Genomic DNA, 23,879 nt, shown 5'->3' with positions numbered 1-23,879 from the left:
GGTATGTCACCAAAGACTCCTGCAAATTTCAGTAGATTTCTGGTGGAGAGCATTCTGACTGGGGCATCACATCCTGGTATGGAGATTCCAATGCACAGGAGCAAAAGAAACTGCTGGGGGGGGGGGGGGGCGGGGTGTACACTCAGACAGCTCCATTAAGGGTACAACTCTCCCTACCACCGAGGACATTGTCAAGAGGCAATGCCTCAAGAAGGCGGTTGATCATTAAGGACCCTCACCACCTGGACTGTACCCTCTGCTCATTACTACCATCAGGGAGGAGGTAAAGGCACCCGAAGACACACACTCAATGATTCAGGAAGAGCTTCTTCCCCTCCACCAACAGATTTCTGAATGATCTATGAACCCATGAACACTACCTCATTATTCTGCTTTATTGCACTATTTATTTAATGTTATAATTTATAGCGATGTTATGTCTCTGATCGGTACTACTGCCAAAAAACAAAAAATTCCAAGTCGTCTGTCAGTGAGAATGAATCTGATCTAACATCTTCTCTGAACTGTTTCCAATGGATTTACATCCTTTCTTGTAGTAAAGAAACCACTCCTGAACACAGTAATCCAGATGTGGTCTCACCACCGCCGTAATAACTGAAGCATATCCTCCTTACTTGCATATTTAATTTGCAATACAATAAACAAAAACATTCTTAATTACAAGCTATACTGGCATATTGAACTTCTGTGTTTCATGCACCAGAAGAGTTTCCTTTGCACCTCAGAACTCTGCGGTCTCTCACCATTTAGATAATGTGTTTCTTTTTAAATACTTTCTGCCAAAATATTTGATTTAAAATTTTTTCACATTATACTCCACCTGCAAATCTTTGTACTCTCACCTTACCTGTCCATATCCCTTTGTCCTCTTCAAACTTTCCATTCTACATTTCTTGTGTTGTCAGCAAGTTTAACAATGAAACTTTCGATGTCTTCATCCAAGTCATTTCTATAAATTGTAAAAAGTTCGGGTCTCAGCACCAACGAATGTGACATGCCATTCATTATATCTTACATAGGACAGTACAACACAGGAACAAGCCCTCGGCTCACCGCATAGTGCTGACACTTATCCCCTTCTGCCTCCACACAGTCCATATCCTTCAATTCTCTACACATTCACGGGCCTGTCTAAGAGCCTCTTAAATGCCTCTACCATACCAGGTACCCACCACTCTGTGTAAAAAGACCTGCCCAGCACATCTCCTTTGAACTTCCCCCCCTCACCTTAAATGCATTCCCTCTAGTATTTAGACATTTCAATCCAGGCTAAAAAGATACTGGCTGTCTACCCTATCTATCTCTCTCCAAATTTTATAAATTTCTATCAGGTCTTCCTTCATCCTCGAATGATCCTAGGTTTGTCCAACCTCTCCTTATGGCACCCTAAGCCAGGCTGCATCTTGGTAAACTTCTTCAAAACCTCCACACCCTTCCTATAACCGTACAACCAGCATATGTGGCCTCACCAGATTTTATAAAGCTGTTAATATGACACTCCAACTCTTAAACTCAATGCCTTGACTAATAAAGTCTAGTGCGCCATATGTCTTCTTTGCCACTCTATTACACTTTCAAGTAACTATGGACTTTGACCCCAAGGTCTTTCTGCATATCAACATTGCTTTGCCAATCAGAATAAACATTCATTTATGCCTCTTCCCACAACAATTTAAAAATTAATAGCACTATAGTCATTGATCCAAAGCTGATTGTTGCTTATTACACAAGAGTAGGGTGAACTTTGCCATTGCCCGAGTGTGTGTGGACTAAATGTCCCAACAACTCAGTGTTTTTTTGTTATCCACAACCATTTGAGGTTGTGCATTAAAAACTGGCATTGTCAACGTTGCCCACACCCTTAAAAAATAATAAATATAATAAGACTTAATAGGATAAAGACTCTTGTGATTTTACCCAGTCTCTCAGGAGAAGGTGGCTGATCCTGGGACAGCAGCACCACATGCTGGTACACTTTGGTATTACAGCACTAGGACTGCTGGTTGTGAGATCCTGGCAACACACACAAAATGCTGGAGGAATTCAGCCGGCCAGTCAGCATCTATGGAAAAGAGTACAGTCGATGTTTCAGGCCAAGACCCCTCATCAGATATGAAGAAAAAAAGATGAGGAGAGGGAGTTAGAAATTCAAGAAATTGATGTTCATGTCATCAGGTTGGAGATTACCCAGACGGAATATAAGGCATTGCTCCTCCAGCCTGAGTGTGGCCTCATCGTGACAGTAGAGGAGGCCATGGACTGACATGTTGGAATGGAAATGGGAAGTGGAATTAAAATGGGTGGCCACTGGGAGATCCCACTTTTTCTGGCGAACGGAGCATAGGTGCTTGGCGAAGCAGTCTCCCAATCAACGTTGGGTCTTACTGATATACAGGAGGTCACAATGGAAGCACCGGTTACAGCACATGATCTGCATGGTTAGCCCAAAAATCTGCAGATGCCGTAAATCCAAGCAACACACACAAATTGCTGCAGGAACTTAGCAGATTTTCTCTTGCTTGTGGTGAGATCTTACTGCTGTCCTCCCCTCACGCCTGTGGGGTGGGAGATGTGTGCAAGGCAGACTTATGCTGGTCCTGCTGTCAGTGGATCTTGCTGGTAGGAGAATGGGAACTGAAAGTGAACTGAGCCCAGATCAGAGTGCCTTTTGGGCTAACACTCCCACTGTTGGTTTCTAATCTACCCATGGTCCAGCTCTGTCACTTTCTACACTCCATAACTCCCAATTGCCTCTGCATTCCCCAACATTCTCTTACTCTTTACAGACCCACTAACTTAGCTGTCTTTGGGAGGAAACTGGGGCAGCCAGGGGTCACAGGATGAAAGTGTAAATTCTACACACAGAGGCCAGGATAGAAGCTGGGTTTTTCTGGAGCTCTCAGTCAGCGGTTTGGTTCTACCAGCTATGTCACTATTTTTGTATAAGTTTTTAATTTTACTGGGGCACTGACCACTGTACTTCAACTTAACTTAGCATATATTTTAGAAATTAAGATCTGACTCACAGACATCAGGCACAAGTTAAAATGTGAATTTTCTTTAATGATAAAATCCTTATAAAACTCATCAAATATTGTCCATAAGTATGTCAAGACATACTTTTGAAAACTTATTTTTAAAATAAAAGCAAAATTGCAAACATTGCGGATGGTGTTGAGTTTGGTTTGCATTCACTAAAATGCAAATAAATGGAGATTAAGCCAATGAAATAGTTTATAATCTAGGTGCACAATTTAAGGGGATCAAAGCTAAGTTCCCTCTTTCCTGAGACCAGTAGGAACAGTTTTGTTGCCATGCTAACTGTGCTTAGCTGTCTTGACACCAATCCGGCAACAAGTCCTGAACCTTTTTGGTGGGGAAATATTCACAGGAGAAAGCTGTTGACTGGCACATTCTGAGCACCCACCACAACAGCTCTGCAAGGAGGGACCACAGTCTAAAGTCGAGCTGCTTCTGGAAGGTCTGGACCTTGTATAATTGCCTCTCAAATACTTCATGGGTGTACTGTTTAAAGAGGAAATACGGCTGGTTTTGATGCATTGCAGATAGTGTGTGTTGATTTGAAGGCATAATGGATATTATGAAAGATGTACACTCAGTAATTATTGCATATGTATCTTTATGAACAATGAATGGTTTTGACAATAAATAAAAGGGATTGGCTGCATGCCATGAAATTCCCATCCAAAAAAGGGACAATTTTCTGACCATTAGAAAAGGCAAAAAATTGCACATGCTGGAATTCTGAACTAAAAATATAATTTATTGATACCATCCCATACTCTCACAAAACATCCGTCACTGCAGTGGGATGAGAATATGTGCCTGCAAGTCACTGGCTAGTATAGCACAGAAGGAATACTTTAAGCCCTTCAGACCTGTGTTGGACCAGCCTGCAAAATGACCCATTGTAATAATCAGCGACTCACACAAAATGCTGTAGGAAATGACAAGTCAGGCAGCATCTGTGGAAAGATTGGACAGTCGATATTTCGGGCTGAGAACCTTGAAATAATTGCCTACAGTAATGTTGTCATGTCAGTAACAATACAGCAGATGGCAGCAACTTCCCTAACCTGGGGAAAACTGAAATAATTCCCTCCTTTCTTGCTCTAATGATATTCGTCTCGTTAAACACTTCTCCCTTTATCTAACAATATTTCACTTTCCATTTCTCTCTAACAAACATCCCTCAATCTATTTCTCTCATAAATGTCTCTCTCGTGCCAATATCTCACCTTCAATTCTCTCCTTCAAATAAAATCTTGCTCTAATGAAGTTTCCTTGTACATACACTCTTTTTCATGACTGGTTTTTCCCTCAATCACTCTAATATAGTTTCGCTCCTTACTTCTCTAATTTCACTCCTCACTTCTCTAACGTAATGTCCCCATTCACTCTCTATAGAATTATTTCCTCCCTCAATCTTTATAAACTCCTTTGTTGTTTTCTGTTATAATTTCCTTCCTCTTAAAATAATCTCCTCCCTCAGTCCCTTTAATATAATCTCCTTCCTCACTCATTCTCTCAAAGAAACAACTCCTTACACTGTGTAAAAGCTTCCCCTCTCTAATAAACCACCACCCCCATCTCTCTCATAAAAAAGAAACGCTGTGAATCAGGTAATTCAGGCCATTTTAAAATCTTCAGCTAAACAGCAGAGTTGGCCCAATGTGGAAAACTAAGAGAAAGGACCTTGGGATAGAGCAGGGTAAAAAATGGAAAATGATATTGGAAGACGTTGTTTTGAGGTAGAAGTACAGAGGCTTTGACAAGTGAGTCTTCAGCAAGGATGCTGAGTGATGACAAAGGTTCTTTTAATCCAGTAATAACTTCTGAGGGAGAAATTGCTGTCACTGGAGTGGTCTGCTCTTCCTGTGAGATGTGGGAGATCAGGGAGAGGCCGAGCGTTTCAACAGACTACATTACAGGAAGCTCCTCTCAGACCACACAGATCACTTGGAGGGGTAGTTGGACTCACTGAGGAACATACAGGAAGCAAAGAGTGTCATAGATGGGAGCTTTGGAAAGGTGGTCACACCAAAGATTCAGTCAGACAGAAGGGTAACCCACTAGGGAGAGGCAGATAGGTAGTCTCTGCACCCCCAACAAGTATATCACTTTGGAGAGGTGGGTAACAGCAACATCAGCTGCCAGATCACTGGCACCATAACTGGCTCTGTGGCACAGCAGAGAGGTCAAAGACCAAGTGAACAGTATTGCTTGATGACAAGTGTTTCTGTAACCTACACTGTGACCCTGATCCTCATCACGCCCCTTTTCACATCGGTGGCAGTGGAAACCCTTGGGAATGCATATCTCACACAGCCTCTCATGGCTCCAGAACACACCCTACACATCCGTCCAGAAACCTCAGCTTTCTGAGGAGGACTGCACACATCTAAACTCACATCATTCTACAGGTGTGCAGTAGAGAGCATCCCAACAAGCTGCGTCACTGCTTGGTACGGAAACTGCACAGCAGCGGACAGAAATACTCTACAACACGAAGTCATAACTGCATCACTGGCACCAGCCTACCCAGCGTAAAGGATATATATATATACAGAAAGGTGCCAGTAAGGGGCCAGTAACATCATGAAAGATCCCACCCACCTTGGACGTGAACTGTTTGTCCCACTCCACCTGGGAGAAGGCATTCTATGGCAGGACCACCAGACTCAAAAACAGTTACTCTCTCCAAGCAGTAAAGCTGATCAAAACATCCACTCACTAACCCACCCGACCACAGCCCCAAACACCACTACTTTATCATTTCCTGTCAGTCATCTTATGTACAGGCACTCCAGTGCCTAGCGTTACTTTATGGACATACATTCAATCTATGCATATAAGCTATCTTGCATGTTTATATTTAACTGTGATTTATTATTATTCTTGTGTTCCTTATCTTACTATGTTTTTTGTGCTACATCGGATCCGGAGAAACAATTATTTTGTTGTCCTTGTGTAGTGGAAATGACAAACAATCTTGAATCATGATGCCAGGGTCATGAACGTCTTGGAGCAGGTGCAGGTCATTCTGGGAGAGGTGGGTGAGCACACAGAGATGAGTCATGTTCCTAATTGGTACCAACAACTTAGGGAGGAAGGGAGAGGAGGTCCTACATACAGAATTTAGGTAGTAAGTTCAAAAGCAGGACCTGTAGGCTTTGTCATCTTAGAATTACTCCCCTCTGTCATCTGCTAGTGAGGTAAGAAATAGGAGGAGAGTATGTATAGTCCAATGTGGGTCTAAACAGGGCTTCAGGTACAAGGATCAAGGGGCTCTCTTCCAGGGCAGGTAAGGGATAAGAAGGACTAGATGCACCTAAAATGGACAGCACCAACAGACTTGCAGGGTTGCTAGTGCTGCTCAAGTGGGTTTAAACGGCAGGTCAAGAGAAGGTAACCAGAGCAGTAGGTCATCGTGTGGAGTGAGTGAGGGAAAGATAGTGGTTAAGCCAGTAAGTGTAACAGGAAAAAACAAGCACGGCCAGGATAATAAGCACAGCAGGAATGACTGTTCTTCAATACTCTGCATTGATGGAATCTAGCCCAGGATACCGAGAGAAGTAAGTGAGGAGATTGCTTGGGCCTTACAGAAAACCTTACAACCTCTTTAGCCACAGCAGGAGTGCCAGAAAATGCAGCACAGCTAGCAATGTTCCTTTGTTTAAGAAAGGTAACAGGGACAAAACAGGAAATTATACGCTGGTGAGCCTTGCATAATTGGTAGAGAAATTATTGAAGATTTCATGCATTTGGAAAAGGGATAGTTAGTACAGGTTTGGGTGTGTGTGGAGGAGGTCTCATAAATTTGATCGTGATTTTTAAGGAAATTATAATACAAGTAGATAGGGGGTAAAATAGGCATACCTCGGCTAAGAAAATAAGTAAACTCTGGGAAGTCCTTTTGCAGCTGTAATAAATTTTGGGTAGACTACATATGCAGTAGTGAGTGCAAATCTTTTTACTACAATATAGGAAAGATATCAAGGCTTTGGAAAGGATGTACCAGTAGTTCAGCAGTAGTTACCTGTAATGGACTGTGTGACCTACAGGGAGAGGTTGAACAAACCTGATTGTTTTCTCTGGGGTCAGAGACTGAGGGATGATGTGATAGAAGCCCCAGGTACAGTAGATAAAGAGTTTTTCCCAGGGTGAAAATGTCAAATATTGGATGGCATAGTTCTTTTGAGAGGAGACTCACGAGGTAATTTTTTTAAAGAAAGAGTGACAAATGCCTGTGATCCTGAGCCAGGGAAGATGGTAAAATCAGAAGTGCTAGTGTTGACTTACTGTGTAGAGGTATGGGAAAATACATACAAAACAAATACAAATTCATTTTTTCTACTCCAAAAGAAAGTTATACAAATTGTAAATAAGACAAGTTATTATGAACCAACCAATCCACTATTTATTCAACTAAATACTTTAAAATTCAGAGATTTTGTAGATTTTAAAATAATACAAATTATGTATAAAGTAACAAATGGACAGCTACCACAAAGTACCCAAAGGTTGTTTAAAATGAGAGAAAGTCAACATGATTTGAGAGGAACATGTATCTGTCAAAAACAAAGGGTTAGAACCAATGTAAAAAATCATTGTATTTTCAGTCAGAGGACAGTTGTAGTAAGAATTTAAAAACATGCACTACACTTAAGTTTAAAAAAATATTTAATGAACAAATATAAATACATGATTTAAAATGAATGGGAGTGATGTAAATAAATGATATTTGGAATTAGATTTTGTGTTAAAAGGTTATGAATTTCTTTGTTTTTGATATGATGATTGATGCCAAATATGTTGTTGTAAAAGTAAGAGGGGTAGGCGTAATAAGCTGCAGCTCAGCCTGTCTTAAAGAATATCTATGCTTTTTGTTGTAGTTTTGTCCTATGAAATCATAGTTATAAATGATGCTTTTTGTTATGTTTGCACCGACCGAAATAAATTAATAATAAATTAATTTCATTAATTCATAGTAACTTTTAAGAAGCATTTAGGTAAACAAATGAACTGACCAGTGAATGGAAGGAACTGGACCATGTGGAGGCAGATGAATTAGTTTAGTTTGGTATCATGGTCAGCACAGACCCGGTCGGCTTTAAAGCCTCTTTCCTACTCTACTGTTCCTGCTGTACAGAGATTGTCAGCAAGGGAGAGAACTTAAAAAATAAGATTTCTTCCATTTCGAAACCAAACAATGTTCCCTATATTTGTTTAAAGGTGCACAGACCAACCATTGCTCTGAGCTGGAAATTTTTACATGGCCTAAAAACTGCACAGCACTTTAAATGATTTTATTGCAATATGCAAACTATGAATATTTAGAATGAAATTGAAAAATCACATGCAGTACTTTCGATTTAATTTGTTAACTGAATGGTATAATGAAATATAGCAGAACACAGAACATAGAAATCTACAGCACATTTCAGGCCTTTCGGCCCACAATCTTGTGCCGACCATGTAACCTACTCCAGAAACTGCCTAGAACTTCCCTACTGCATAGCCCTCTATTTTTCTAAGCTCCATGTACCTATCTATGAATCTCTTAAAAGACCCTATTGTATCCGCCTGTACCAGCGTCGCTGGCAGTGCATTCCATGCACCCACCACTCTCTGTGTGAAAAACTTACCTCTGACATCCCCCTTGTACCTACTTCCAAGCACTTTAAAACTATGCCCGGCTCCAAAGGTACTCATAGCCACAAAGAAGATCTTTAAATGGGTGTTGACACCACATGATGGCAGAAGTAAAATGTTTTGACTAGACAGTATCGGCTTCAGAGGGTTGGCAGTTTATTAACAGAGGGCTACCAACTTCCATTCTGTGTTTATTGTTATAATTTATAACAGTGTTATAATTTGAAACACTGACAATGTAGAATATTGAAGCTTTAAAATGTTTCAAAGAAAAAGTTGTGGTAACATAGCTTTCAAAATTATATTAGCATAATTAAAAAATTACAGTAACGTAATTTCAAAATGACATTAACATTACATAAAAGAAAATTCCAGCTGCACAGCAATAAAGACTATGTATGCAGCAGCATTTCATGGCCACGCACCTAGAGGGAACAGTGAAACTGAAGCAGGGAAAGTGTTGAAAAGACATTTTTTTAATGTGAAAGGATAGATGAATCTTGGTTGGCATGGAGATGGATCTTTCAGCCCAACTGGTTCATGCCACTAAACCAAGCAAGCTCTATCTTCCAGCATCTGGCCCATGTCACTCTAAACCTTTCTTATGTCCAAATACCTTTAAAATGTCGTTCATGTACCTGCCCCAACTACTTCCTGTGACAGTTCATTCTAGTTTGCTTCGAGGATCTGTTTCTGTGCTGTATTGCTCTGTGACTTTAATTAGATGGAACGTAGGAGAATGAGGGTTAGCTCATGAGGAGCATAGATAGGGTGTATGGTTACACTTCTTTTCCCAGGATTGAGGAATCAAGAACTAGAGGGCATAGGTTTAAGGTGAAAAGGTTTAATAAGAATCTGAAGGCCAACTTTTTTCACTGAGTGTGATCAGTATCTGGAAATTGAAGCAGATGCATTAACAGCATTTAAAAGGTACATGAATAGGAAACTTTAAAAGGGCAATGGGTAATATGCAGGCAAATGGGATTATCTTTGACTGGGTGGTGCAGATGAGTTGGGATGAAGGGCCTGTTTCTAAGCTGAGCAACTCAATGACACTCTGATCATTGATGGAAATAGAAACAAATGGCTCATAGCCATTGCAGAAGCATAATTGCAAAATGATCACGGCTGGAATTAAATATTTCAGGAGAGTTTGAGAAGAAAATGGGCAAAATTAAAAAGTAATAAAAAATTAATTTGTTGGAAAACCTCAGCAGGTCAGGCAGCATCTATGGAATGTTTTATATCCTGGGCCCTTCATCTGAACTGGGAGGCAGACTGAACAGTCTTGGCAGGGGAGGGTAATGAATGGAACAAAGGGAGTTCAGTGAGTTTCCAGCAACCTCTGTTTTTTTTTCAGATTTCTGGCATCTGCAGGTTTTGTGCGATTTTCACAAAATGGAAAGAAGATGTGTGGCTCTGATATTAATGTATCAGTTAAAGGAGAAGGATTTTAACTTAGGAACTTGCAAAATTGGGTGCTCCTAACAATTAGCAAGAGGCTGAAAACGTTGGTGGAAGTTGTATATAGACCCCTAAATGGGATACAGTATCATTCAATAAAATGGAGATGCATGTAGTAGGGGTAAGCAACAATTTTGGAGTCTTTAATCTATGTATAGATGGGACAAAAGAAATTGGCAGCAATGAAATGAACTCTTGGACTACATATGAGAAGGTTGTCAAGAGAGGTGCATTGTGGAACCAATAGTAAAAAGGTTTATTGGCTCCTTGTCACAAGGTACACTGAAAAACTTTGATTATCATTACATCCATACAGATCATTTCATTACAACCATTCCTCCTCATGTTTCCCTTAAACATTTTACTTTTCACCCTTAACCCATAACCCCTAGTTCTAGTCTCACCCAGTTTCAGGCACAAAAGCCTGATTGCATTTACCCTATCTATACCCCTCATAATTTTGTATACCTCTATAAGATATCCCCTTATTCTCCCACATTCTAGGGAATAAAGTCCTAACCTATTCAACCTTTCCCTGTAACTCAGGTATGAATATAACGACAATGAAAGGATAAGGACAACAGTATAAACTGACTTGAAGATTGGCACAACATCGTGGGCTGAAATGGTGCGCAGTTCCATGTTTAATTATTTTTTACAGCTCTATAAAGTAATCTCTCAGTCTCTGATGCTCTAAGGAATAAAGTTCCAGTACGTTCAACCTCTTCCTATAACTCAGTCCCTCATGTTCTGGCACTATCCTTGCAGATCCTTTCTGTGCTCTTTCCAGTTTAGTTATACCTTTGCTATCGTAGGGCAACCAAAACTGAATTCAAGAATGGCCTCACCGGTACTCTGTACAACCAAGTGCTGCTGTAAAACTTCAGTGGTTCATCTGCACTTTCTCAAAGGCTTAACCAGGAACGGGCAATTAAATACCGGCTTAGGCTGCAAAGCTCACATCTTTTTAATAAAGTTTTACAATCTACCACAGTTAACAGATTAGTTTATTGTCATATACACCAGGGTGCAATAGAAATCCTTGCTCACATGAAACTCGCAGTGTAACCAATGGACATGGTAATAATACAGACCATAAAAAAATACCAGGACAAGCACTAAACAACAGCATGGTGCTGTAATATAACAAGTTGGTGTGGTAGTACAACAGAATGGTGCTGTAATACAACAGGATGTGCTGTAATATGGCAGGATGGTGCTGTAGTACAAATGGTTGGGGTGGTAGTACAACGGGATGGTGCTGTAAAACGACAGGATGGTACTGCAATACGACAGGATGGTGCTGTAAAACAACAGGATGTGCTGTAATACAACAGGTTGGGGTGGTTGTACAACAGGATGGTGCTGTAATATGACAGGGTGTGCTGTTACACAATAGGATGGTGCTGTAGTACAACAGGATGTGCTGTAATACAACAGGATGGTACTATAATATGACAGAATAGTACTGTAAAACAACAGAATGGTGCTGCAATATGACAGAATAGTGATGTAGTACAACAGGATAGTGCTGTAATATAAACAGGATGATGCTGTAATATGACAGCATAGTGCTGTAATACGACAGGATGGTGCTGTAATAGGACAGGATTGTGCTGCAATACAAAAGGATGGTGCTGTATTACAATAAGATGGTGCTGTAAAACAACAGGATGTGCTGTAATACAACAGGTTGGGGTGGTAGTACAATGGGATGATGCTGTAATACGACAGGACAGTGCTGTAATATGATAGGTTGGTACTCTAATATGACAGGGTGCGCTGTAATACAGCAGGATTGTGCTGTAATACAAGATAGTACTGTAATATGACAGGATGGTACTGTAATACAACAGGATGTGCTGTAATATGACAGGATGGTGCTGTAGTATAACAAGATACTACTGTAATACAACGAGTATTTGCTGTAATATGACAGGATGGTGCTGTAGTATAACAGGATGGTGAAAAAGCTGCAGTACAATCTTCAATTCCTAGTAACTCATGCCAGACATCTCTGCAAAAAATATGCCCCTCATGTTATCTTTAAACTCCTCTTTTCTACACTTAAAATCATGTCCTCTGTTGTTTGTCATTTCTAACCAAAACTAAAGATTCGACCCATCTTGCCACTCATAATTTAAAAGCTGATCGGGTCTGTCAACAACATCCAATGCTCCAGGGAGAACAATCTAAGTTTCTCCAATCTTTCCTTGAAGGTCTTACCCTCCATTTCAGGCAGTATCCTGGTAAACCTGTTCTGCACTCTTTCTACAGTTTCCATATCCTTGCCATAATGGGGCAACCAAAACTGCATACAATATTCCAAGTGTGGTCTGACTAAAATTTTACATAACTACAGCACCCCTACTAATGAAGGCAAGATTCTTTAAACCCTCCTTACCACCTTACTCAATTGTGTAGCCACTTTCATGAACCATGGACTTAGACCCCAAGATCCTTGTGTACCTTAATGCCATTAAGTGGTCCACCATTAATTGTAGACTTTTCCTTTCATTTGAACTCCCAAATTACAACACCTTAGACTTGCTCGTATCAAACTCTCAGCCCGAATCTGTAACTGATCTATATCCCATTGTATTCAGTCTTTCACCACTACTCTTCGTCTCCTCTGGGCAAGCAGTTCTGAAACCAAACTTACATTCATCTTGTATCCCTTGCATCTTTATCTTTTGAATCAATCTACCATGAGGGACCTTATCAAATGGCCTGAGGGGCATAGACAGGGTGAATGCAACCAGCTTTTCCCCTAGGAGTGGGAATTCAAGAACTAAGGGGCATGTGCTTAAGGTGAGAGGGGAAAGATTTAATAAGACGTGATGGGCAATTTTGCATAAAGGGTGGTATCTATGTGGAATGAGCTGCTGGAGGAAGTAGTTGAGACAAGTCCCATTGCACAGAAAGTTGTACAGGTACATGGATTGGAAAGGTTTGTAATGTCATGGGCAAATGTGACCAGCTTGACTGGGGAATCTTGGTCAGCATGGACCAACGAGGCTGAAGTTGTATAACTGTATGACTCTAACTGAACAGCTTGCTCCGCTACTTCAGAGGACAGTTAGAAGATAACCTTAAGTCCAGAATCGTAAGTTGGGCCAGACCAGTAAGGATGGCAGATTTCTAGCAGTACAGAACATTAACAAACCAGGTGGTTCTTCACAACAATTGACAATGGTCAAGAATTCAGATTTGAATTGATCAGCATATGCCATGGTAGGATTCAAACCCAGGTATCTCGGACTTTACCCTGGGCATCTAGATTATCAATCTGGAGATAGTACCATTGTGACTTTGCCTCCTCAGTATGACAATAAACAAGCAATAGATCAATAAAAATGTTTAGAAGTAATATACACTCCTCTAAGACTTAAAAACCCAACAGAAGTGGTCTAATTACAGTTATCAAAGGAAGTTAGAGATAACATAGATCAAAGGAAAAAGATTATAATGCGGCTAAAGCCAACTGTTTTTAAGGGTTGATGATAAGGCATTTACAATAAAAGTTACAGAAGGATATAAAACAATAACATAGAAAGAGTGAAAGATTCTGGAGATGTATCAGAAATATGGATCTCTCTCTCCCCTTCTCCCTCTCCCTCTCTCTCCCCCTCTCTTTTTCTCCTTCTCTCCCTCCCCCTCTCCCTATCTGTGGAGAGGTGGCAACTACTGATCGAATCACCTGGAAGAGATTAGCAGAGGAGGGTGGTGATAACAGAAGCAGAGTCAAATGGGTGCAGGAAGTGGGGGAGGGTGCAGACAAGCTAAGGGCAGATTCCTGACTATTGACCAAGTTGAGAGCAGATGGTGGCTGCTGTCTCTCCCAAATGCCCAGTGACAATCGGTCATCTACAAATATGCCACACTCTTTTGGCAGTGGTAACCAGCTGTTATGTTCGGGTTGCTGTCACTCAATGAATTCTCCACACCATGTAAACAAGCATGGTAATTATTAACCCAAGGAACCTGCAACATATATCAGTTACAAGCTGAAACAGACTCTAAACTTTCCTCCTGAGCCAATGTTTGATTATATTGACTTTTTAAAAAATCATGTGTATTTAACCGATTATATACTTAGCGGCCACTTTATTAGGTATAGGAAGAACGTAATAAAGAGGCCATTGTATATATTCATTAAGCCTCTTGTTTTCTTGAGGACAAGTTCTTCTTGAAGCCAAGGGTAATGTGCACTGTTTACATGAATGCTGCTGAGGTCAGGAGGGTTTAGAGCCTCAGGCTCCTCGGTGTAAACATCGCCAAAAGCTTCTCCCGGTCTAACCACATAGGCCAGGAAAGCTCACCAGCACTTCTTCATCAGAAGGCCATAGAAATCTGGCATATCCCCTTTGACCATCACCACTTTTTGTTGATGCACCAGAGAAAACATCTAATCCAGAGGCATCACAGGAGGCAACAAATCTCTACAGACAATTGTGGATATGGCTCAGCTCGTTATAAAATCCAGGCTCACATCCATGGACTGTCTACACTCTTTGCTGCCTCGATAAAGTAGCCCACATCATCAAAGACTCCACCTACTCCAGACATTCTCTCCTCTCCCCCATCCCACAGGCAGGAGATCCAAAAGTCTGAAAGCACCTATCACCAGGCTCAAGGACAACTTCCATCCAACTCTTATGAGACTATTGAATGGTCTCTTCATACGATAAAGTGAACCCTTGACCTCACAATCAGCTTCACCATGGCCTTGCATTTTATTTTCTGCCTGTACTACACTTTTTCTATAGCTGTAACATGATATTCTGCATTCTGTTGTTGGTTTTTCCTTGGACTATCTTTATGGATGGCATGCAAAACGAAGTTTTTCACTGTACCTTGGTATATGTACAGTATGTGATAATGATAAACCAATTTACAATTTATAATTTACATTGGGGGCTCTCTACCATTTCTGAAGTACTTTCTTTATTTCCAATAAATCATCTCTTTACATAGGTCTTATTTACATTTAATCTAGCAATTCCAATTCAACAAAGGGTCTCAGAACTGATAACTCAGTTTATCTTTCCACAGATGCTGCCTGAACTGTTGAGTATCTCCTGCTACCTCTGCTTTTATTTGGTCTGACATCCAGTTTTATAATTATTTTGATAAATGGGAACAAATTATATTACTTGTTCTGATTACTGCCTTGTTATTGCAACCTGTATGCAGGCACAAAACATCGCAGGTGCTGGTACCTAGAGCAAAAAAAACAAGCTGCTGGAGAAGGGTCTCAGCCTGAAACATTGACTGTCTATTTATTTCGATAGATACTGCCTGACTTGCTGAGTTCCTTCAGCACCCTGTGTGTATTTGCTGGAGGAACTTAGCAGGTGCGACTTCATCTGCAGAGAGAAACAGACAGTCGACACTTCAGGAGGAGACTTTCCATTTGGACTGCAGGTTAAAGGTCTCGACCGAAAATATGGATGATCCATTTTCCTCCACAGATACTGCCTGGCCCGTTGAATTTCCCCAACATCTCATTTCTTGTTCCACCTGTATGCACTACTGTTTGCATAAACCTTAAGGCAAACATCAAATGAAAAGCTATGATTATATAATATATTCATTGGAAAATAAGACAGGAGTTCTTTAATACAGCGCTCCTGACCCAATCACCTTCATCAATGAACTTCCTTCCATCATATTATAAGGAGTGACTGTGCGGTATTTAATTCCATTCATAACTCCTCAGCAAATAAAGCACCCCCCTCCCACAAGCATCAGGATTTAGACTACTGGATAGACTGATAAATGGCAAACAATATTCACTCTACTGAAGTGCCAGGTAATAACCATTTCCAGCAGGAGACAGTCTAGCCACCTACCTTTGCTGTTTTATAGCATTACCATTGGCTATTCCCTCACCATTTTGGGAATTAAAGCGGAAGATGTTGGAAATACCAAGCTGTGGAGAGAGAAAAACACAGTTAACATTTGAGTTTGAAGACCCTCCCATTTTGACTATCTTTACCACCTGGTCAATATGCTGGCCAGCAACTCCAAAATTTTGTGAACGAGAAAAGGAAAATGATATCTCAGAGATCAAAATTAGGACAATGGCTCACATGGACTTTTACATATGGTCAAACAACATGAAAAAATGTACTATGCTGCCGAAAAAAGCCTAATTCTCATGGCAGTTATACTCTGCTTTTGACAGTGAACTTGAACAAGCAGCCCAGAGATATCAAACTAAATCCAGTTAGCATTGTCGGGCACACGTTAAAGATCCAATCTGAAGAAAAATGGAGAGTTCTTCCAAACATTTTGACACATTTCAAAATTTATATTTTCAATTTTTGCTGGTAAACCTCTTGCCCTTCTGAAAACCGTGACCATGCACAAACGTTCAGACAGAATCGATTAAAACATCCCCAAGAAGTCAATCCCAAGTGTCACAAGGCCCTGCAGTTGGTAATGAGGACTGCTGAAAACATCATCAGGGTCTCTTTGGCAGCACCTGCACCCCACCCCACCCACCAGTCCAGAACGTATCTCAGCAGCAACTCCAGTACTGTCAAAAACATCTCCCATCCTTCCCACAGTTTCTGTGACCTCCTGCTGTCAGGCGGAAGGTACTACGACACAAGAACCAGAACTGTCGAGTAGGTAACTACTTCTCCAGGCAATTAGAGCTCTTAACACCCAGCTGCCAGCCAGCACACACTTACAGTCTATCGGAATGGCCTGTCGTCCCCTCCCTCCCCCACTCTGCAACTCACAGACACACTCTTATCCTGCGCTGGTCACGTTTCATCTTTTATTATTGCTGTTTCACATTTTTGTACGACTGTGTGTTTTATTATAATAGTGGCAGTAACATTATATTGTCTTACATAAACATGCACTCTGCACTTTTTCTGTCAACCTGTCAATCTCCATGCCTTTCAGGGACTTATGACTGTACGTGCTTGATTGTAACTATATGTACTGTGTTTTGCTCCTCGGCCCTAGAGGAATGACGATTTGTTTAGCTGTATACATTTGTATGGTTGAATTACAATAAACTTGAAATTGAACTTGAAGGGAGAAGGAGCAGGAAAGTGGGATGAATTTTTAAGCCCTTTCAAAGAATGGCATAAGCACAATAGGTGAAATGCTTTGACTCTGATTAGATTCCAGGGTTTTCCCTAAGGACTTTGTTCAAACATGGCCATTTAAAGTTACATGGGTGGACAGTGTGACAGGATTTAAGTTTTCTTTCAAGTTCAAGTTCAATTGTCATTCAAATGTACACATGTATATAGCTAAATGAAACAATGTTCCTCCAGACCAAGGTGCACATCACACACACACACCCCTTAAAATAATATTACCACCAACAATTTAACAAATAATAAGGTGCATATTAATATATGTTAAAATGATGAGACCTGCGTGGTGGCAGGGAGTTCAATTGTCTTCTGGTCTGGGGGTTTCCCATCCTAATGCTACAGAACCTCCTGCTTGATGGAAGGGGTTCAAGTTGATTGTTGGACAGAGAGGAGGATTCACTGACAGGTCTGAGGGCTCTGTGTTTGCAGTGGTCCTGTTAAGTATCTCTAATGGGTGGAGGAGAGACCCCGATGATCCACTCAGCAGTCCTTGCAATCTTTGTAATGACAGGACACACTCAACAGTGCTCCTGTAAAAATGTGTTAAAGTGGGGAAGCCTCACTTGCCTCAATCATCTCAGGACAGGAGATGCTGTAGTGCTGCAGAGGGAAGGAAGAACAATAGAATACTTAAAATGTGGGATAGTATTGTTTGCAACTCCACAAAGGAAAGGAACTATCTATGTTTCAGGTTGAAACTCTGCATCAGTCCAGAGTGTAAAACTATCAAAGCTTAATGTTCTTTACTTGAATGCACATCTGCAACAAGGTTGATGAGTTAATAGCAAAGTATGGATCTAGTGAAATAGCTTTACATCAACTTAGTTGCAAAATCCCAGGTTATATTATATTCCAAAAGAAAAGGCCAGAGAGGAAAGAAGGAAGTAGGTGGTGTTATCAATCAAGGAAGGCATCAGAGCAGTGCTGAGTCATAATATTAGGGTAACAACCAGTAATGGGGCATCAGTTTGGGTTGGAATTATCAACAGCAGGAGAAAGAAGACATAGGAGTAGTCAATAGACCCCCAAAATGTAATATCTTAATAGATTAGAGCATAACTAGGGAAACATCAAGGACAGGGCATGTTTGAAGGGAACTGCAGTTATCATGGTCTACATATCAATGGACAAACAAAACTGGTAAGGGTATTGTAGAAGGATTTGTGGAATGTGCCAACAACTGCTTTTTACAGCAGTACAGTGCAGAGCCTACACAGTAACATGCTATTTTAGACTTGGCTTATGTATTGAGAAAGGATTAATAAGGGATTTTATGGTTAAAGATTCCCTAGAGGTTAGTGGCCATAATACAGACAAGAATAGTGCAGAATAGGTTCTTCATCGCAGAACGTTTGTGCTAAACATAATGTCAAATTAATTTCTTCTGCCTGCATATGATCCATATCCTTTCAAACACTGCATATTTGTTTCAAAGGTCCATTTATTATCAAGGTATGTACGTGGTATACAACTCTGAGATTCATCTCCAGATAACCATAATACAAAGAAAACCATAGTTGTCTAAGGAAAAATAAAAATTACCTGCACACAAAAAAATCTTGCAATCCCACCAACAGCAACAAGAACATCAAACCACAAACTCCCTTGCTCATACAGAAAAATTAAGCACATCACACCAAAAACATCACTCCAAACCCCTCCCTCACACAGGAAACTGACATATCACACCAAACATCAAATCCCAAACCCTAAACCCCTCCCTCACACAGAAAACTAACAGATCACACCAAATATCAAACCCCAGACCCCTCCCTCACACAGAAAACTAACAGATCACACCAAACATTAAACCCCAAACCCCCAATCCCTTCCCTCACACAGAAAACTAACAGATCTCACCAAACATCAAACTCCAAACCCTCCCTCGCACAGAAAACTAACAGATCTCACCAAACATCAAACTCCAAACCCCCAAACCCCTCCCTCACACAGAAAACTAACAGATCACACCAAACATTAAACCCCAAACCCCTCCCTCACACAGAAAACTAACAGATCTCACCAAACATTAAACCCCAAACCCCTCCCTCACACAGAAAACTAACAGATCACACCAAACATTAAACCCCAAACCCCCAATCCCTTCCCTCACACAGAAAACTAACAGATCTCACCAAACATCAAACTCCAAACCCTCCCTCACACAGAAAACTAACAGATCACACCAAACATCAAACTCCAAACCCTCCCTTGCACAGAAAACTAACAGATCACACTAAACATTAAACCCCAAACCCCCAATCCCCTCCCTCGCACAGAAAACTAACAGATCACACCAAACATCAAACTCCAAACCCTCCCTCACACAGAAAACTCAGATCACACCAAACATCAAACCCCAAACCCCCAAACCCCACCCTCACACAGAAAACTAACGGTGTGGTGAACTACATATACCTGTCTGGACACGCCCCTCTGCTGACTGCTCCTGTGGCTCCTCCCACAGACCCCGGTATAAAGGCGATTGGAGCACTGCTCCTCCCTCAGTCTCCAGGATGTTGTGTGGTGGTCTCTTGCTGCTGACAGTGCTTTCTTCCAGCTAATAAAAGCCTACCTTGACTCACATCTCTGAGAGTTATTGATGGTGCATCAGTTTTATTAGCTGGAAGAAAGCAGCGTCAGCAGCATGAGCCCACCACACAACATCCTGGAGACTGAGGGAGGAGCAGTGCCTCCAATCGCCTTTATACTGGGGTCTGTGGGAGGAGCCACAGGAGCAGTCAGCGGGGGGGGGGGGGGGCTTGTCCAGACAGGTTTATGTAGTTCACCACATTCACCCCCCCTTTGTTTTAAAAGAGAGTCCCCATGGGGCGAAATTTCTTACAAGTATATTTACAGGTTAAGTATATCAGGTGGTCGAATCTGTTGCTGCGATTTACGTAGCACCGGCTGTGATCGCACAGGTGCCAGCGGTGGTGATTGCACAGGTGCCGGTGGTGATGATCGCACAGGTGCCGGTGGTGGTGATTGCATAGGTGCCGGTGGTGGTGATTGCACAGGTGCCGATGGTGGTGATTGCACAGGTGCTGGTGGTGGTGATTGCACAGGTGCCGGTGGTGATGATCGCACAGGTGCCGGTGGTGGTGATTGCACAGGTGCCGGTGATGGTGATTGCACAGGTGCCGGTGGTGGTGATTGCACAGGTGCCGGTGGTGATTGCACAGGTGCCGGTGGTGGTGATTGCACAGGTGCCGGTGGTGATTGCACAGGAGCCGGTGGTGGTGATTGCACAGGTGCCGGTGGTGGTGATTGCACAGGTGCCGGCGGTGGTGATTGCACAGGTGCCGGCGGTGGTGATTGCACAGGTGCCGGTGATTGCACAGGTGCCGGTGGTGGTGGTGATTGCACAGATGCCGGTGGTGGTGATTGCACAGGTGCCGGTGGTGGTGATTGCACAGGTGCCAGTGGTGGTGATTGCACAGGTGCTGGTGGTGGTGATTGCACAGGTGCCGGTGGTGGTGATTGCACAGGTGCCGGCGGTGGTGATTGCACAGGTGCCGGCGGTGGTGATTGCACAGGTGCCGGTGGTGATGATCGCACAGGTGCCGGTGGTGGTGATTGCACAGGTGCCGGCGGTGGTGATTGCACAGGTGCTGGTGGTGGTGATTGCACAGGTGCCGGCGGTGGTGATTGCACAGGTGCCGGTGGTGATGATCGCACAGGTGCCGGTGGTGGTGATTGCACAGATGCCGGTGGTGGTGATTGCACAAATGCCGGCGGTGGTGATTGCACAGGTGCCGGTGGTGGTGATTGCACAGATGCCGGTGGTGGTGATTGCACAGGTGCCGGTGGTGATGATCGCACAGGAGCCGGTGGTGGTGATCGCACAGGTGCCGGTGGTGGTGATCGCACAGATGCCGGCGGTGGTGATTGCACAGGTGCCGGTGGTGGTGATTGCACAGGTGCTGGTGGTGGTGATTGCACAGGTGCCGGTGGTGGTGATTGCACAGGTGCCGGTGGTGGTGATTGCACAGGTGCCGGTGGTGATGATCGCACAGATGCCGGCGGTGGTGATCGCACAGGTGCCGGTGGTGGTGATTGCACAGGTGCCGGTGGTGGTGATTGCACAGGTGCCGGTGGTGGTGATTGCACAGGAGCCGGTGGTGGTGATTGCACAGGTGCCGGTGGTGGTGATTGCACAGGTGCCAGTGGTGGTGATTGCACAGATGCCGGTGGTGGTGATTGCACAGGTGCCGGTGGTGGTGATTGCACAGGTGCCGGTGGTGGTGATTGCACAGGTGCCAGTGGTGGTGATTGCACAGGTGCTGGTGGTGGTGATTGCACAGGTGCTGGTGGTGGTGATTGCACAGGTGCTGGTGGTGGTGATTGCACAGGTGCTGGTGGTGGTGATTGCACAGGTGCCAGTGGTGGTGATTGCACAGGTGCCGGTGGTGGTGATTGCACAGGTGCTGGTGGTGGTGATTGCACAGGTGCCGGTGGTGGTGATTGCACAGGTGCCGGTGGTGGTGATTGCACAGGTGCCGGTGGTGGTGATTGCACAGGTGCCGGTGGTGGTGATTGCACAGGTGCCGGTGGTGGTGATTGCACAGGTGCCAGTGGTGGTGATTGCACAGGTGCCGGTGGTGGTGGTGATTGCACAGATGCCGGTGGTGGTGATTGCACAGGTGCCGGTGGTGGTGATTGCACCAGAGACGGTAGTTGTGCTGGTTCCGGCCTAACTGGAGGTGTCAGCCCACTAGGCGTCAGTGATCCCTCATGCGTGTGCGAGGCGCCCGGTATGGGAGTGTTGTGAGGAGTCTGTGTAGGGCTTGGTGTGCGCGGTGTCAGGTGGGTATACACCTCGGTGGGTACAGGGTTCATAGTTACTGTGGAGTGTTCGGAGTAGTGGTCTGCTGCTCCTGCGGGTGCAAGGTCGCGGACAGAGACCGTGTCCTCCCGCCCATCAGGTAAGACCACGTAGGCATACTGGGGGTTCGTATGTAGTAGGTGAACTCTCTTGACCAGCGGGGAGTATTTATTGCTCCTCGCATGTTTCTGGAGCAGCACTGGCCCTGGGGACGTCAGCCAAGCCGGTAGAGTGGTCCCAGTGGCAGACTTCCTGGGAAAAGAAAAGAGGCACTCATGAGGGGTGGCATTGGTGGACGTACATAGCAGAGAGCGGATGGACTGGAGTGCCTCGGGAAGGACCTCCTGCCATCGAGAGACCGGCAACCCCTTTGACTTAAGGGCTAAAAGTGTGGCCTTCCACACTGTGGAAAACAGATCACACCAAACATCAAACCCCAAACCCCTCCCTCACACAGAAAACTAACAGATTACGCCAAACATCAAACCCCAAACCCCTCCCTCACACAGAAAACTAACAGATCACACCAAACCCCAAACCCCTCCCTCGCACAGAAAACTAACAGATCACACCAAACCCAAAACCCCTCCCTCGCACAGAAAACTAACAGATCTCACCAAACATCAAACCCCTCCCTCACACAGAAAACTAACAGATCTCACCAAACATCAAACCCCAAACCCCTCCCTCACACAGAAAACTAACAGATCTCACCAAACATCAAACCCCAAACCCCTCCCTCGCACAGAAAACTAACAGATCACACCAAACATCAAACTCCAAACACTCCCTCACACAGAAAACTAACAGATCACACCAAACATCAAACCCCAAACCTTCCCTCACACAGAAAACTAACAGATCACACCAAACATCAAACCCCAAACCCCCCCCACACAGAAAACTAACAGATCACACCAAACATCAAACCCCAAACCCCCCCACACACAGAAAACTAACAGATCACACCAAACATCAAACCCCAAACCTTCCCTCACACAGAAAACTAACAGATCACACCAAACATCAAACCCCAAACCCCCCCCACACAGAAAACTAACAGATCTCACCAAACATCAAACCCCAAACCCCCCACACACAGAAAACTAACAGATCACACCAAACATCAAACCCCAAACCTTCCCTCACACAGAAAACTAACAGATCACACCAAACATCAAACCCCAAACCCCTCCCTCGCACAGAAAACTATCAGATCACACCAAACCCCAAACCCCTCCCTCGCACAGAAAACTAACAGATCTCACCAAACATCAAACCCCAAACCCCTCCCTCACACAGAAAACTAACAGATCACACCAAACATCAAACCCCAAACCCCTCCCTCGCACAGAAAACTAACAGATCTCACCAAACATCAAACCCCAAACCCCTCCCTCACACAGAAAACTAACAGATCACACCAAATATCAAACCCCAAACCCCTCCCTCACACAGAAAACTAACAGATCACACCAAACATCAAACCCCAAACCTTCCCTCACACAGAAAACTAACAGATCACACCAAACATCAAACCCCAACCCCCCCACACAGAAAACTAACAGATCACACCAAACATCAAACCCCAAACACCTCCCTCACACAGGAAACTAACAGATCACACCAAACATCAAACCCCAAACACCCAATCCCTTCCCTCACACAGAAAACTAACAGATCTCACCAAACATTAAACCCCAAACCCCTCCCTCACACAGAAAACTAACAGATCACACCAAACATCAAACCCCAAACACCTCCCT

The 23,879-nt window shown here is 43.3% G+C and overlaps 1 long non-coding RNA gene across 2 annotated transcripts in view; it reads right to left on the bottom strand.

Moving 5' to 3' along the window:
* Positions 1-17,872, bottom strand: part of LOC132401005 (uncharacterized) — a 31,236-nt gene extending 13,364 nt beyond the window's left edge. Inside the window, exons 1-3 of one of the 2 annotated variants that reach the window (XR_009514449.1) lie at positions 17,565-17,872; positions 16,017-16,096; positions 869-970 (exon numbers count right to left, since the gene is read on the bottom strand). This is a non-coding gene — a long non-coding RNA (uncharacterized LOC132401005). Of the gene's footprint in view, positions 1-868; positions 971-1,490; positions 1,503-16,016; positions 16,097-17,564 lie in introns of those variants that run through there. The other variant, XR_009514448.1, reaches the window with a different exon arrangement.
* Between the last annotated feature and the right edge of the window lie 6,007 nt (positions 17,873-23,879).

The sequence above is a fragment of the Hypanus sabinus genome, chromosome 10 (genome assembly GCF_030144855.1).
Source record: "Hypanus sabinus isolate sHypSab1 chromosome 10, sHypSab1.hap1, whole genome shotgun sequence".
In the NCBI taxonomy this organism is placed as follows: domain Eukaryota; kingdom Metazoa; phylum Chordata; class Chondrichthyes; order Myliobatiformes; family Dasyatidae; genus Hypanus; species Hypanus sabinus.
The sequence above is the reverse complement of the archived record's forward strand: the minus strand, read 5'-3'. Positions and strand labels throughout refer to the sequence as shown.